General features: G+C 36.6%; 1 protein-coding gene across 10 annotated transcripts in view; it reads right to left on the reverse strand.

Moving 5' to 3' along the window:
• MGAT4C (MGAT4 family member C) overlaps window positions 1–13,981 on the reverse strand; it is a 221,676-nt gene extending 207,695 nt beyond the window's left edge. For 9 of the 10 annotated variants that reach the window (XM_042947292.1, XM_042947289.1, XM_042947290.1 and 6 more), the window contains exon 1: window positions 13,797–13,981. The gene's annotated coding sequence lies outside the window, so the exon portion shown is untranslated. The remainder of the gene's footprint in view (window positions 1–13,796) is intronic. The other variant, XM_042947301.1, reaches the window with a different exon arrangement.
• Window positions 13,982–16,175: the final 2,194 nt, after the last annotated feature.

The raw sequence follows: 16,175 nt of genomic DNA on the forward strand, positions 1-16,175 counted from the left end.
CTTAGAGCAGCCTCCAGCTGATGGCCAGGAAGAAAATAGGGACCTCAGTTTCACAGTCACAAGGAACAGAATTCTGCCAACCATCACTCGGGCCTGAAAGAGAACTCCAGAAAGGGACACGGCTTGATAAACACCTTTATTGCAACCTCTTGAAACTCTGAGCAGAAGATCTATCTAAGCTGTGTCTGTATCACTGACCTATTGGAGACTGTGAGATAATGTCTACTGTTTTAGGCATTTACATTTGTGGTAATTCACACAGCAACAGAAGACTACTACATGCCCCATGCAGTGAGAATTTCCCAGGAGAAGAAAAGAGGCACCATAGTCTAGCATAGCCCCTCTGACTTCTAAGTCTCGATTTCAGGCTCTAGCAGTCTTTAAGCTCCCAACCTGGTTTCAGCACGTAGCACCACTGGTGGAGTTTGTTCATCATTTTTTTATTCCAAAGAAAACTTAATTAATTATTATTTTTTTATTTATATCCAAGTTAGCACATGGTGCACGAATGATTTCAGGAGTAGATTCCTTAGTGCCCCTTACCCATTTAGCCCATCGCCCCTCCCACAACCCCTCCAGTAACCGTCTGTTTGTTCTCCACATTTAAGAGTCTCTTACATTTTGTCCCCCTTCCTGTTTTTATATTATTTTTGTTTCCCCTTTCCTGTGTTCATCTGTTCTGTGTCTTAAAGTCTTAATATGAATGAAGTCGTATGATATTTGTCTTTCTCTGACTAATTTCGCTTAGCATAATACCCTCTAGTTCCATCCATGTAGTTGCAAATGGCAAGATTTCATTCTTTTTGATTGCCGAGTAATACTCCATTGTGTGTGTGTGTGTGTGTGTGTGTATATATATATATATATATATATATATATATATATACATACCACATCTTTATCCATCCATCCATCGATGGACATTTGGGCTCTTTCCATCCTTTGGGTATTGTTGATAATGCTGCTATAAACATTGGGGTGCATGTGCCCCTTCAAAACAGCACACCCATATCCCTTGGATAAATATCTAGTAGTGCAATTGCTGGGAAGAATTTCTGAATACTCAGAAGAGCAATGTCTTGCATACCCATGCCTATTTGAGCACAGGCAGAAGCACATGTACTATACTTCCAGTTTGATGGTGCTGGGATGTTGTTCAGTGGTCTAGACTCCAGGCTAGCTTACATCAACTAGGTTGGGAACAATGGTGACTGCCACAGCAGCTCGGGATCTACATGAGATACCCCCAATGACACTAACAGCATTGTGGCAGGAGGCAGACAGGGATTAACAGAAGAGTGACTTTCACTCTCACTTTTTTTTTAAGGTTTATTTATTTACTTATTTATTTAGGGGAGAGAAAGAGCACATGTACAGGAGGTAGGGAGGGGCAGAGAGAGAATCCCAAGCTGGCTCTGCACTGTCAGCAAGGAGCCTGATGTAGGGCTCAAGCCCATGAATTGTGAGATCATGACCTGAGCATAAATCCATGACCTGAGCCTAAATAAAGAGTCAGGTGCTTAGCTGACTGAGCCACCCAGGTGCCTCTCACTGCCACTTTCTGAAAGGGACCTCAGATCCTCTAATTCTGGCTCTCCAATTACCAGTTCTCAAATTAAGCTGTAACAGAGAAATCCTTTCAGATTATGGCTCTCCAAAGGGATCTAAGTCTGGGGCCTCTCACCATATATTCATTTAATCAATATTTAATGAGTTTCTATTTTATGCCAGCACTGCTGATATAGCAGTAGGTAAAATGCATGAAATCCCCAAACATATGGAGCTGAGGGTCTAATGGGAGATACAAAGAAATGGCAATTAAAACAAGGAAAATAAGGAATGTGCAGGAGCCATTTGAGCACAAAAGAGGGACACCTCACCCATGCCACGATGTTCTAGGAAGGAGCCCCCATACCCCACCAGTGATGATATCTGCACTGAGACATACAGAATGAAAAGGTTGGACACTGCAGATGCTCCAGGCAAAGGGAACATGTATCTGCTCTCAGAGATGAGTTTGAGGAGCAGTGGTACCGAAGCATGGCGTTTGCCTGTTAGTCATGGTACTAAGGTACAGCAGTTATCCAGCATGTACTGGGTGCCAGTGTCGTGTCAAATGGATGCCATAAATCAACTTGTGTGATCCTCACAGCATCCCTCAGGTGAGGCAACTGAGACGTGGACAGGTGAAGTGCTTTGCCCATGCCCATACCACTGGTAAGTGAGGAAGCCAGAAATTCATATGCAGCTAGCTGGCTTCAGAGCCCACTCTCCTAGCCCCTCCTCTCATACCCTAGCCTACAATCAGATGACTAAACCAAATAGTGAGCTTCAGGTCAGGCCTTGATTCTTCATCAATAGAGCTATGAACCCAACCTATAGGTCCAAATCCACCCCAGATTCTGGTACTTCTCTGACCTCGAATCTCTGTCTATTGCTTGAGGTCTTGCTGATAAGGGGAGCCCAGTTTGCCAGGTCCCCTGTTAGCAAGGCAGATTTCCCCACTGAGGCTCTGCCTCCTTGGACTTTTTGAAAACTAGAATCTTGTCTCTGAATCCAGTCTGCTTGCCTAGATCCCTCTTCTCAGACCTCAGATATGCTTTGATATCTTTTTTGGACCTCCTCATATTTTGGTTTCACGAGCGTCCTTGGATTGCTTTTGGGTCCCTGTGCCTGTGCTTGTTTTGCAGGTCCAGCCATCTTCAGTAGAGCCTCAGTATAAAATCTTGCTAACTGAGCATCTCTATCACATGGAGGCAGCCATGGTATTCCCTAGGCCTAGTGCAGTGGCCAGCTTTTCTGATTTCTAATCCCCTTTGACCTCACTTTTCTCTGAATCCATGGTACATCACAGTCCTTCTGTGTTAGCTGCTAGACTTAGCAGGCAAAGTCTGTTGCTTTTTTTTTTTTTCTCATACTATTTTGGAAACAGGAATATCATTTCTCTCCTGACGAGAATATTTAAAGATGCCTTGCCCTTCCTAACAACAACAAGAACAAATAAATTAATCAAAGTGTTCTTTTTTTCCTATGTGGATCAGAAATGTCTTAAGAAGAATTCTATAATCATTGTAGAATCATGGTAGCTCTGGTAAGCTACCAGAATATGTAGTTCAATGTATAGCCAACTTTCAAAACAGATGTTTCCTCTATATTTATATAGGTAATGATATGTAATGTATATACACATATTTTGTATTCATATTTGTATATTTTAGGATAGTATTCTCTTGAATCATACAGATTTTTAATCCATATCCACTGGATATCTTTCTCTTTTGGGGTTTTGGTTAATTTTTCCAATGTTTTCAGGTAAGAGAGCTTTTCTATTTAGCAGGCCATGAATATTTCCTGGCACAACACTGCTTCTTTAGATTGTTTTGTGGCTTTCTGGAGGTCCCAAGTCTTAATGTTGGAAGGTTTATTTGTTTCTTTGCTTGCAAAGCAAGAGCTGCTTATTGTCTATAAAGATGCTTATAAACGGCTTCCATTGAAACAGAATCATTTTTATGAGAATAAATTAACTCCTGAGTAAATAACACCACAATTTTCTACATTTTTGGCTATATCGCTCTTCTTAAAAAAAAAAAAAAAAACAACAAAGAACAAAAAACAAGACAAAACAAAAAAAAAAAACCCATGATGTCTTAAACATAATAACTAGATATTTAGTATCCAGCTATTTATTATAAATGTGTTTGCTACAAGTTATGAAAACCAATTTAAAAGGGTAAATGTTACCTAATATTTCATCCATCCATCCATCAAGAAAAGTTTTTCCAGTTATGAAGGAGTTATTGCTTGACAGTTATATCCAGAAGGTCTTTATTCCTTTTCAGTTCTAAATTGCTTGAACATGGTTTCAATTCCTAAAAATCAATTTCCTGCTGGACTCCTCGCTGTCTAGCATCTCAAACTACTTTCTTTAAGGCCACCAGTGACCTTCCCTTCAATTTAAAGTTCAGTTTTCTTTGTTCCTATATTTTGAGCCTTTCTGCTGCCTTTCATATGGTTGACCACCACATTCTCAATTACATTCTTTCCAGTTTCAGTAACATCAGTTATACCTGGTACAAGTTTTACATATGGTCACTCGGTTTCTATACCTTTTACAAAGTCTACACCTCTTTGTATCCTTCAATACTCGGTATGTTCCAACTATCTGTATGCTATATTTATACCAAGATTTACAAGTAAATATTGATAGTATTTTTGTAGTTTGGCACATATCTCAAAAGTGCACAATCTATAATTTTGTTATCTACTTAACGTATTATAATTAGCTATGGAGTCACCCATATATTAGTAACAAGGAGGCTGCAGAAACAGACAAGTATTTTAATACTCTCAGAAAGCCCATTCAGTTTTTCATTCTGTAACAGTCACTAGCATCAGGACACCTGGGTGGCTCAGTTGGTGAAGCATCTGACTCTTTATTTCAGCTCAGGTCAAGATCTCATGGTTTGTGAGCTGATGCCCTGCATGGAGCTCTGTGCTGTCAGTGTGGAGCCTGCTTGGGATTCTCCCTCTCTGCTCTCCCCCACTCATGCTCTTTCTCTCTCTCTCTCAAAATAAATAGAATAAACTTCAAAAAAAAAAAGATTCACTAGCAATCATGTGCTTTTGATTTGCCCTGATGCTAATACATTTTTTTCCCAGCTTCTGTTCGCCTACACCATTTACTGAGCTGCTCTCCTTACTCTAGAGATTATTCTTGATGCTGGAGATTCACTAGTGATTCAAAACAGACTCTGTAACTACTTTCGTGAAGATTAAGGTTTAGTGAGGAGGAATGGAACTAATCATTTAATCAACCAAGAAATCCTCCAACTGTAACTCTTACAAGTGTTAAATATTGTTTTAAGAGCCTGTAATAGGAAGATTTGACCTGGTCAAGGAGGTGAAGGAGAACCTCTGCAAGGATGCACTTCTTTAACTGAGATTTGAATGATGATGAGTAGGAGGTAAGTGTGTGAAGGAGGTTCAGAGGAACCCACTAACCAGAAGGAATGGCATGAGTAAGTCTTAAGAATGGGACAGAGAAGATTGTAAGAGAGATGAAAATAAGTCATATAATGGTGAAATATACAGACCAAAGATGTTGGCCTTTATAAACTGTATTAATATTGTCATTACCCTACAAGTAATAGAAAGATATTGAAGAGTTTTAGGTGAAAAGAGAAAGAAAAGAGATTATGGGGAAAGTAGAAAAAGGAATGTATTCTTCCCACATACAGATTTATATGGATTTCCCACCCTTAGGACCATCTTTTGCCTTCCTGATCTGAAGTCAGGAGGCAGGTCTAATAGTATAGATTTAATTTTCTGAATCAAAGGCATCTCATTCTGAATGTCCTTTGTTTAGTTCAGCTTTCTCTTCACAAGCTCTAAATAGAATTTCCTAAAGCTCCTTCTTCAGTCGATGTCCTTTAGTCATATTGCTTTTGAATGGGAACAATTTGAAGATGGTTACTAAATATCTCAACTCCAGTCTTATATATCCAATAGCTACCAAGTATATCTTCTTTGTTTCTTAATGGGCATCTCAAACATAGCATATCCAAAGTATAGAAGGAGGAAGAAAAGCAGCGTCTATGATTCCTTCTTTCCCTCCAGCATTCATTTAACAAACATCTGCTGAATGCTTTTCTTTGAATGGGTATGAATTAGGCAGAATCCTTGACTTCAAGGGAATACAATATTCCCTATAGTTATTTTTCATACTCTATCATTAACTATAGCAATCTTGTATGCTAATGGATTTTTATTATACTTTTTTTTTCTGCCTACTTTCTCTAAAATGTTTACTTTCTTGGATCTTCACCTCTTTAATGCCTCATAGTTCCTGTCTATTTTTTTTTATCTTCAACACCATTCCTCCTTGTTAATCTAAAGTTATAACTTGCATTTCATTACGAGCTATTGCTCTGAGAGTTAACATTGAAGATCCAAGCAAGCTGGAAGGAGTTCTCCCAGAAGCAGGCAGACACCTGTCTTACCTTTCCTGGGGTGACTTATAGTATTGTGTCTTGTGTCTCACCATGGCACCTGTATTCCAGATTGAACATCAACACCACACTTATCTCTGTTATCTCCACCACCTACCAGAGTTCCTATAGTATTGTAGATGTGGGAGGCTGTAGATAAAGCCTAACGGATTATGCTTCTCTTGGATGCCATCTCTTTTTCCAGATTGGAGACTCACCATTATTGTATACATGAATAAACTTAGATTAACAGTTTTTGGGACGGTCTTATGGGGCAATTGTGAAACTAGTGTATGCTCTTTTCTAATGCTCAATACTTCTTTCTTTCCCTCTTCTCCCCATAACTATTTTGTGTTTTTCATAAATCATATGCCACCTAAATCACAGCAAGAAGGGAATGGAATGATGCTTTGTTTTTCTTTTAAAATAATTTTTAAATAAATAGCTTGCATGTAATGTGGTTCAAACGATTAAAGAAAATGACCATAATGAATTGAGTCATCTTATAAGGAAGGAGTTCAATCTTCTAGATCTTCCTGCTGACCCTAGCCCAACACTGAAACATTGGGTCACTCGGGAATATATAGTTCCTATTCCTTAGATGAAGTCTGGTCAGGATCATCAAAAGTGAATGATTACTGACTCAAGGACTCTTTCCCAAACCCTGATATTCTGTTCAATTCTGTCATGTGTGACCCTCCTCTGTATTCCCGAGTAATTAGTCACCCCATTGGATATTACCCATCATTTAAAATAAATGAATAGAATGGGAAATTTAATAACGCTATTTGAAATTTAATGAAGTGAATTTTCCTGGCCTTCTTCCTCGCTTTGATGGGTCAAACGGCCTTAAATAGTCTTTGGTAATCTTGTTTACTTTTTCTTTCAAAAAGCATTTCACATTTACTCAAAATCACAATGATGTATCTTATCACACATCTTCCACAGCATTTAAATTTAGAAAACACTCAATTTAAGCAGCCAAGGCTTACAGTTATGCAGTTACGACCAGGTTGTCCCTACAGGTTATTTTTACAGCATCTGTACTGATACTTTGGTGCTCATTTTTAGTTCCCCTTCATCCCTGCCTCCAGTCATACTAAACATTGGTCCTTACATAAACACACTATGCTTTCTCCTCCCATTTTGGCTTTATATTTCCTGGAGGCACCTCTGCCTAAAATATCCTCTACTATTCTAGACCTGGGAAATTCCCTACTCATTTTTAAAAACTCAGACAAATGACAGCTTCTTTTGGATAACTTTTCTGATTTTTACAGGTAAAATAAGTCATTCCTTGTCCGTGTTAACCTCAGGACTCTGTGCTACTGCTAGTATAAAACTTATCACAATGTGTTCTAATTATTTATGTTCAAGTTTGTGTTGGCCTCTAGACCATGAGCCCTTTAAGACTAGCATTGGTGCTTGTGTTCATTGTTGGCATGTCTTAATGCTTAATAACTATGTGCCCATGCTCTAAGTAATTTGTGGAATGAGGCAGTCCATTTAGAAGTGAAAAAATATAGTAAAATGATTGTTCTTTTAGGTTTTTCACATACATTAGCACATTGATTCTACAAGATTATAAACTGTGGAGAAGAGAATAATTTATCCTTTCTTCTTGGATCTCTCTTGGACACTTGGTAGATGCTCCATCAAAACAAAACAAAACAAAACAAAACAAAACAAAACAAAACACACAGACACACGCATACAGATTTTAAAATCAAAACACTCTTAATTTACCTTTCAGAGGATGTTAGGGCCAGAGAACAGCACGAGCTAGAGAAGGACTTTAGCCTAATTATATCACCACATCATCACCCATGTGAGACAATGAACTACTGGAAAGCATGAGAGTGCTGATCTCTACATACATAAGAACAAATAAAACCTTTTATAACTACAAGTTTCAAAGTCCCATCAACTCATGAAAACTAATGGAATAAAAGGTAATGACAGAGTAAACTAGGATAAAATGCAAAAGTAAAGTTATTGAACTTTTCATTTGGATTATACACATATTTGTGTATATATGTATTGTAAATATACATGTATATTTATATATATGATATCCCATATCATATAATTTTAAAGCTGGAAAAAGCTCTTAAAAGTGGTTTAATCCATTTTAAATTTAATTCATTTTTCATGTTAAAACTGTGATTTCCATGACATATCAGACATCTTACATGCAGTAAGTGATAAGGCTATATCTAGTACTAAAATCTCCTGAAGTCAGTGTCAAGTTTTAAAGAGGAATTAATATGACTATGTCCCAAAGGTTTTGTGTTTGTAAATGTTGGATTCAATGAAACTCCCGAGTCAATTAAAACACACACATGCATAAAATACTAAGCAAGTGTCAATGAGAGTACTAAAAGAAGACAACAGTGATTGAGCACAAACCCTATGACAGACGCTGACCTCATTACTTACAAGATTAGCTCATGAAATTCTCACAAAAATCTTATGAAGTGGCTACTTTTCTTTCTCTCAGTTTTTAAATGAAGAAATTAAGGCCTGAAAAGGATGGGGCAAGAAATTGTACTCGGGTAGTCTGGTCCCAGAAACCATATTCTTACCATAGTGCAGGTAAATACAGAATCTAACAAAAGAGTGTCTTTGAAGGCTTATGATATTTATTGCTCTACTGAGTAGAAGTGTTTGTTCATCTGATCATTGTCTTACACATTTATAATTTTTTTAACGTTTATTTATTTTTGAGACAGAGAGAGAGCATGAACGGGGGAGGGTCAGAGAGAGGGAGACACAGAATCCGAAACAGGCTCCAGGCTCTGAGCTGTCAGCACAGAGCCCGACGCGGGGCTCAAACTCACAGACTGCGAGATCATGACCTGAGCCGAAGTCGGCCGCTTAACTGACTGAGCCACCCAGGAGCCCCAAATCATTGTCTGACACATTTAAATTGAGAAAAGTTGTTGGAACTCACCAGCCTACCAATGACAGCAGATTGTATCATGCTTCACCCCACATTATAAATTTCACCCAGCTCAGTATTTCATCTGAGTTCGCGGTACCAATATGCATTCTCTGTTTTAGCAAAACTATATTTTTCACATTGATTCAAATGCTATGGTACACCTCTGAGAGTTTTACAGCAGGTCATGGCATATTGGTAGAGAGTCACTTCTGAACGGAGACTTTGACCAAGCTATCTTTATACCATGCTCTGTTCCTGGCTGTGAAATCAGTATCTCAGAACAAACAACCAATCTTCTGCTTTTGGTAGAATTTTGTATTTAAAAAATGCAGTCTTATGTCAATTCATAATTTATCATAAACATTACAAAATTAATTCTGGAATATTGTTACATAGAATTAGTTAAATTCAAGACCTGGTACCTTGTAACACTTGTTGGTAAAACATTCACAGTTTAATATCCCTTGACATATTGCTAATTCATACTCTTAATTATTGCATTCTAATTTTGCACTTTCATTTTGCACATTTCAATGTGCACATTGCACACTGCACATTAGTAAAGGGACTAAGTCCAGGGATATAACTTTATTATTATGCAATATTACAAAAGTAAAATATTTTGTGGTAAATCAGGTGTGTGCAGGCAATTTTGAATTGTTTCACGATTTATATGTATGTCACTAGATAGACTCCTCAGTGGCTAATTAAATGATACCATCTGAAAATGGTTTATCTTCAACTGATAGGTTCTATGTACAGATTGATTTTCTCTGAGGAGGTTCGATTTCAGGCCTTTTTTTTTTTTCTTTTAAATCACTGGGCATCTGCAAATAAATTCAATGGGTAGTAAATATCACTTTTAGTTCAACTATCCTGGGAACCACTATTAATGTATTCCAAACTACTGAAAAAAATGATGTTAAACTTCAGGTTATCTTGTTTGCTTTATTCAAACACAAACTGCTGTCATTTGGAAAATACTGTTATTTTTTAATTAAAAGAAAATAAAATTCATCCATTTCTCACTCTCCTACTTATACTCTTATCTAAACCCTATCTAAAACCAAAGAACTGTATACTCAATGTATTACGATAATCAAGGACTTTATTATAAAATAGAGGATAAATATAAAGCTATATTGCCTGAATGTAAACTACAGATACAAGGTAAATTTGTCCCAAATGATTTTTGTAATCCATTGCAAGGTAGTCATTTTATTTTTGTAAAGTTGCAGAGATCACATTCCAAGTCAAGTATGAGTTATAAAATAATTGATAGAAATTTCTGTAATGCCCAAGTGTGAAGTATTTACGAGTTCATTTTATGTTAGAATATACCTGAGAACTTAAAGATACATGGAAACACAAGAAATGAAAATAAATCCATCATTTACAACTCATGTATCTTATTTACTAGTAAGTTGTTATATCTGCCATACCTTGAAATACATGAAATATTTTTAGTAAATTTAAAGATGAGAGTCTGACAGACTTAAAAAATAATATAACATGAAAAAAAACAAGGACTTTTATATAGCTCAGTTATAAATAAATCCCAAGCCCCTAGATGACTGCTTGGCACAGAGTAGCCAAAAACAACAACAACAACAACAACAACAACAACAATAACAACTACAGCAACACACAAGCCACATAAATAGTCAGATATTTGGAAGGCTGGAGGAAGGAAGGGAGGAAGATTGATTGATTGATTGACTGGGGACATTTAAATTTGAAAATTCTTTTCTGAGTCCTGATTTTTCCATTTACTGATTTACTGGCTAGGTAATCTTTGGCAACAAGTTAAAAACTATTAGTCTCGAGGCACCTGAGTGGCTCAGTTGGTTAAGCTTCCGACGTAGGCTCAGGTCATAATCTCACTGTTCATGAGTTTGAGTCCCACATCGGGCTCTGTGCTGATAGCTCAGAGCCTAGAGCCTGCTTCAGCTTCTGTGTCTCCCTCTCTCTCTGCTCCCTCCCCTACTTATGCTCTGTGTCTCTGTCTCTCAAAAATGAAGAAATATTAAAAAAAAAAAACAACTATTAGTCTCTATTTCTTTGAACCATAATATAAATTACTTTATCACAGAACAATTTTTGAAAATGAATATTATGTCCATGAAAACACTTTAAACATTTAAAGTGTATATAAACCTGTTCATGTACATAAAATCTACATGGAAATATCCATGCATTTGCATACTAATACAGATCCAAGTTAAGATGACATCATGGTTACTATATTTTTTGTATTAACTAAAAAGTTGGCCATGGAGGTCCAGAGCTTCTAAGACAAGCAAAGAATTCATGATATATCCAAGTACTTGAATTAAGAAAGCAGAAAACTAAATGGTATCCATGTATTCAATAATTAAAAGAAGCTAATGAAGGTACTTAAATAAACTAATTTCCAGGAGAGGATTAAGGCATATAAGAGGAAAAAAAGAATATTACTTTGGAATAGGTAATAATATAATTTGAAGAACCACTTTCAAAAGAAAACAATACATATAACACCTTCAGCCTCTGGGAAATGCAGAGAACTTCAGAAAAGGTAATAGAAACCTTTTATCCCTGTGCACTGTTTCCACCTCTTAAGACCTGCAAAACCTGTCACTTAATTAACATGTAACTTGGTACACCACAAAGAACTGGATAAGATAATATAGAGAAGAAAAATGCAAAAGAAACAAAAAGATGATTACTTAACTTGGACAAAGGACATATATGTTAAAAAGGAGACAAGGAACACAGCAATATGTGCACCATCATACATTTTCCACCCGTGGCTTCCTATACTAAGAGTTCTTCCCAGGGAGTTTGTGGCATGGGAAATGGCCATGATCCCATTGATGCCCTCTCTTTAAAAAAATAAAATAAAATAAAAAACGAAACCTTTCTGTCAAAAAGTTAACCAACGAGGTAGATCATATCATGCACATCCATGTTGTACAAAGTCATTCAGAGGAAAACAAGTAAATGAGTAATTCTAACTACCAAAGCAGTGTATTTGTCATTACAGACAGTAATACCAAGAGAAGCATTCAGCAGAAAGTACAATTCTAAATGTCTAGACTGTTCATTGGCTGAGTAAGATTTTTCTTCATTGCTGACAGAATGATATAAATAGATTTTTAGAGAATTAATTATTAGGAAACAACTGTTTTCCTCTAGTCAAGATTGATCACCTGTGAAAATGACAGTCAGGACCTTTGGGTTATTCAACTCTACTTTAAAGTACTTAAGGGAAAAAATTCATTTCAAAGTGGTGAATCGTTATGCTTTCACATTCACATTACCAAAACTTTTGGATTCCCACTTTTAGATTTTGAAATTCACAGAATACGCAACCTAAGCCTCCCTGTGAAAAATTTAAGCTTGTGAGATTTTGTGGATAACACGCTGTTTTGCATGAGACAATAGGCTCAGTGCTTTTGATTCCATTAATACACATCTGACATTTTCTATAAAGTCAGTTTTGTTCAGACCTGATTGACTGAAAGAGACAATTCGAGCAACAGTAATGCCAAGCACTGCCAAACAGGACCGGGCTAGTAGGAGAGACAGAAGTGTGACACAGCTGAGAAATCCCTGCTGTCTTGAAGTACAACTTGAGCACCTCCAAATCCTGATTCCGAGTTATCCAAATTACTGGCTTGCACAGGCAGACATATTCTATGTTAAAGTAGAGTAAAAATAAATCTGCAAAGCACGAGTATACTGGAGCCTGATGGATAAGTCATTAGTCAAAAGTTTTATTACCCTAGAAGAGATGGTGACAGTATTAAAATAAAAGAATGTGTTAAATTAAGTGCCAGCTATTTACACGTTTCTGTGTCTTTGATAAATAACTTCATTCCACTCTAAAATGACAAAGGTCTGCTACTTTACACTGTGATCACAGACAATATTTGAGGAGTTAAAAGTGTTTTTGAATTCTTCATTTCGTAGCATATGCACATTTCCAGTCAATTAAAAGCTTTTATTGTATCTAATGTTTCAGGATCTCTGTCAGATTCAGTCTCCTAGATCTACAGCAAGTCAACAGCTCTACATAAATTTGTTTTGCTATAATAGCGTAAGGATCCTCAGGTGTAAATATCACTACTAATAGATTATTGAATAATTGAAAGCTTTATTGTCAGAGTTTAAATATTCCACAAATCCGTAAAACAGTATTTTGCTATTACATGCAAAAGCACTTAATGCAATCAATGATTTTAACATCTCTTAATTCCAGAAAAATAATTCCCACACTGTTCCTTAAAAGTATTTGCTATCATCATTTTCTTAGATGAAAAATGGCAAATGTAAATACAAAGTAGTACAACTTCATTCCAGAAGCTAAAGACTTGGCTCACTTGGTAAATTTTGTTTTTCTGGATAGATACAACTTGGAAAACTGTCCCAAAGAACTATCATTTAACAATTAGAAACTTTGACTCATTTTAAATTTATAGCAATACTACTTGGGGTTGACCACTCTTACTCTTTGCTACTAATAGCAAAGTATAAAGAAATGGAGCAGAGTGGTTTTCATATCCACATGTCTCTTCTAAAAAACATATTCAAAATAATGATCCTATAATAGTAGTTCTTTTCCTTTTCTAAAGAAAAGCTGAATTTACCTGCCATTCATTTTCTACTGCAAATTAGTTTGCCAGGTAAACGTTAGCATGCTCTTTTTCAATTCATTTTGCTAAATCCACCTTTCCTTTTAATAATGCTAAACACTGTTCTGATTAAAAGCTTACCGGATAGTAATCCTGTTCGACCCTGACACCAGTTTCTTACACTGTTTCCTCTGTTAGACACATCTACCTTTATTTTGAAAGAGAAGGTAAAACAGAAGAGGCTCTTACCAGAGACAGGGAAAACAATTCGTTCAGCTAGATCCAACAGTGCTCTGTGCAGCCTGGCAGCATGAGTGATCCTTGGGCCTCACACAAAAGCGAGATAATTGGCTCTCAATGAAGAGATGTAAACATCCATCATAATGGCACTGGGGCTGAAACTGAACGCTACCTCAGCTGTTCTATGTACTCCGACTGGAAGATGATGTCACAAACATCAACTGGGTGTACTCTCATTGGCTTCTGTTACCTGGAATCATATCTTAACCCTAAACTGTCAGCTGCAAATTGAAATGCTCATCTCTGGCTATAATTTTGGCTGAAAGGGGAATGAAAGTGATGTTGAGCTCCTGGAGGTGAGCAAACTGAAAATACTGCCCCTCAAATATGCTAGGACCATTTTACATAATTAATTAATTGGGATCTGTGAGAATTTTATTTTTTAAAATATTTATGAAGTGGCAATATTTATGAAAGGTATTTCCCAGAATGGATATTAAAGGGAAATATTAATGCAATAATAACATCTGGAATTGTAAATTTTGTAATTGCTTTGCATTGATTTTACAGAACTACCCTGTGAGATTAAGAAAGTCAAGGTGAGAAAAATTACAGTGTAGACAACTATACAGTGGAGCTTTCAATCAATTTGCTCACAGTAGCCATCTATACTTTTAAATCTTCTAATAAAATAAAATAGAGGTGCATTTTACTCCCTGAATGTTAAACAGTATCTCCAAAGTTTTGTATAATGAAGCTTAAAATGCGAGACATTAAAAGTGTAACATCACCAAAATAGTAATGTTAAATATTGGTTTTTACAAAGGGTAATTTATAAGTCACTAGAACCATAGACAAGCCCATTTCAGTAATTGAAGGCTACTTTAGAATATAGTGCTGTTCTCTTTGAGCACGAACAGGGAATAATTACCCATCCCTTACTCTCTATCCTGACAAAAGCCCCGGACTTCTCCCCAGGCTTAAATCCAGTGGGAGAAGGGGATAATGGGCTAAGCCGGTCGCAGCAGCTTGCTGCCAGAGGGAGAAAACTACCATCACCTTGAAATATATCTATGCTTTCTCCACCAAAGGAGCTGTCAGCCGCATAACTGTGAGATGCAAGAATTACCAGAACTATTCAACGACCGGCTCCTTCTAAATCCAGCCCAGTCATATCCCAGGGCAAGCCCTTTAAAAGCTGTGCAGCTCAGCATGCAAACAGTACAACCACCTGGAGAGACAGTGAGAGAAATTCTTTTCATCCATCCTCACCTTTAGGGAAAGGAAGGTCACCCACAGTGCCCTGATATGCCTTTATGTTGATACGTGTCTTTGTGAATAACAGATTCAGGGCGAATAGTTGTTAAGACTATTTCACATTTTCAATGACAGACAATTATTTTTATTGTATGGTTCAATCGGAGTTCTAAAAGTTGAAAATCTATGAAATATGCTTTCATCAACCATACATTCAAAATTTCCTCTCAAGTTCTGACTCTCATGACCATTGTTTTAACCGTTTGAATAATCTTAGTAGCAGGTTTGTATGTGAGATACAGGAGCAAGAATTCTAGATTTGGGCTGCAAAGATCCAGCCTCCAACTCTTGCTCCATCACCTACTATTTGTGAGAACTTTGGAAAATTAATAACTTTCATGTATAGAATAAGAATGATAATGCTACATACAGCAAAAAAGAAAAAAAAAGTTGTAGGGATTAAGTGAGGCAATGTATGAAACACTATGTAAATTCAAAAGTCTTACATAAATAGAAGAGGAAATTAATGTTATTGTTATGTAAAATATATTCATTTTAAAGGCATTTGTGTATTTAAAGTGAGGAGTCAATTTAATGTCTTCAAAATAATGAAGTTAGAAATATTACCCAGGGGTACCTGGGTGGCTCAGTCGGTTAATCTCTGATTTCAGCTTAGGTCATGATCTTGCTGTTCATGGGTTGGAGCCCTCATTGGGCTCTGTGATGACAGCTCAGAGCCTGGAGCCTGCTTTGGATTCAGTGCCTCCCTCTTTCTCTGCTCCTCCCCCACTTGTTCTCTCTCTCAAAAATAAGTTTTAAAAAATTTAAAAAATACTAAAAAATAAGAAATATTATTACCCAAAACTCTTAAAATTTCGAGTAGAAAATAATGTTGTAAATTAACTTGGTTTATAATAGTGTCTCACTCAGTGGTCCTTCTTCTCCTTCCTCTTGTTTTATGTTTGTAGATTATTTATTTATTTTTATTATTAAAAAAAAATTAAATGTTTATTTATTTTTGAGAGACAGACAGAGCTCAAGCAGGGGAAGGGCAGAGAGAGAGGGAGACAGAATCTGAAGCAGGGATCCAGGCTCTGAGCTGTCAGCACAGAGTTCATTACAGGGTTCGAA

This window comes from Panthera leo, chromosome B4 (assembly GCF_018350215.1).
Source record: "Panthera leo isolate Ple1 chromosome B4, P.leo_Ple1_pat1.1, whole genome shotgun sequence".
In the NCBI taxonomy this organism is placed as follows: Eukaryota; Metazoa; Chordata; class Mammalia; order Carnivora; family Felidae; genus Panthera; species Panthera leo.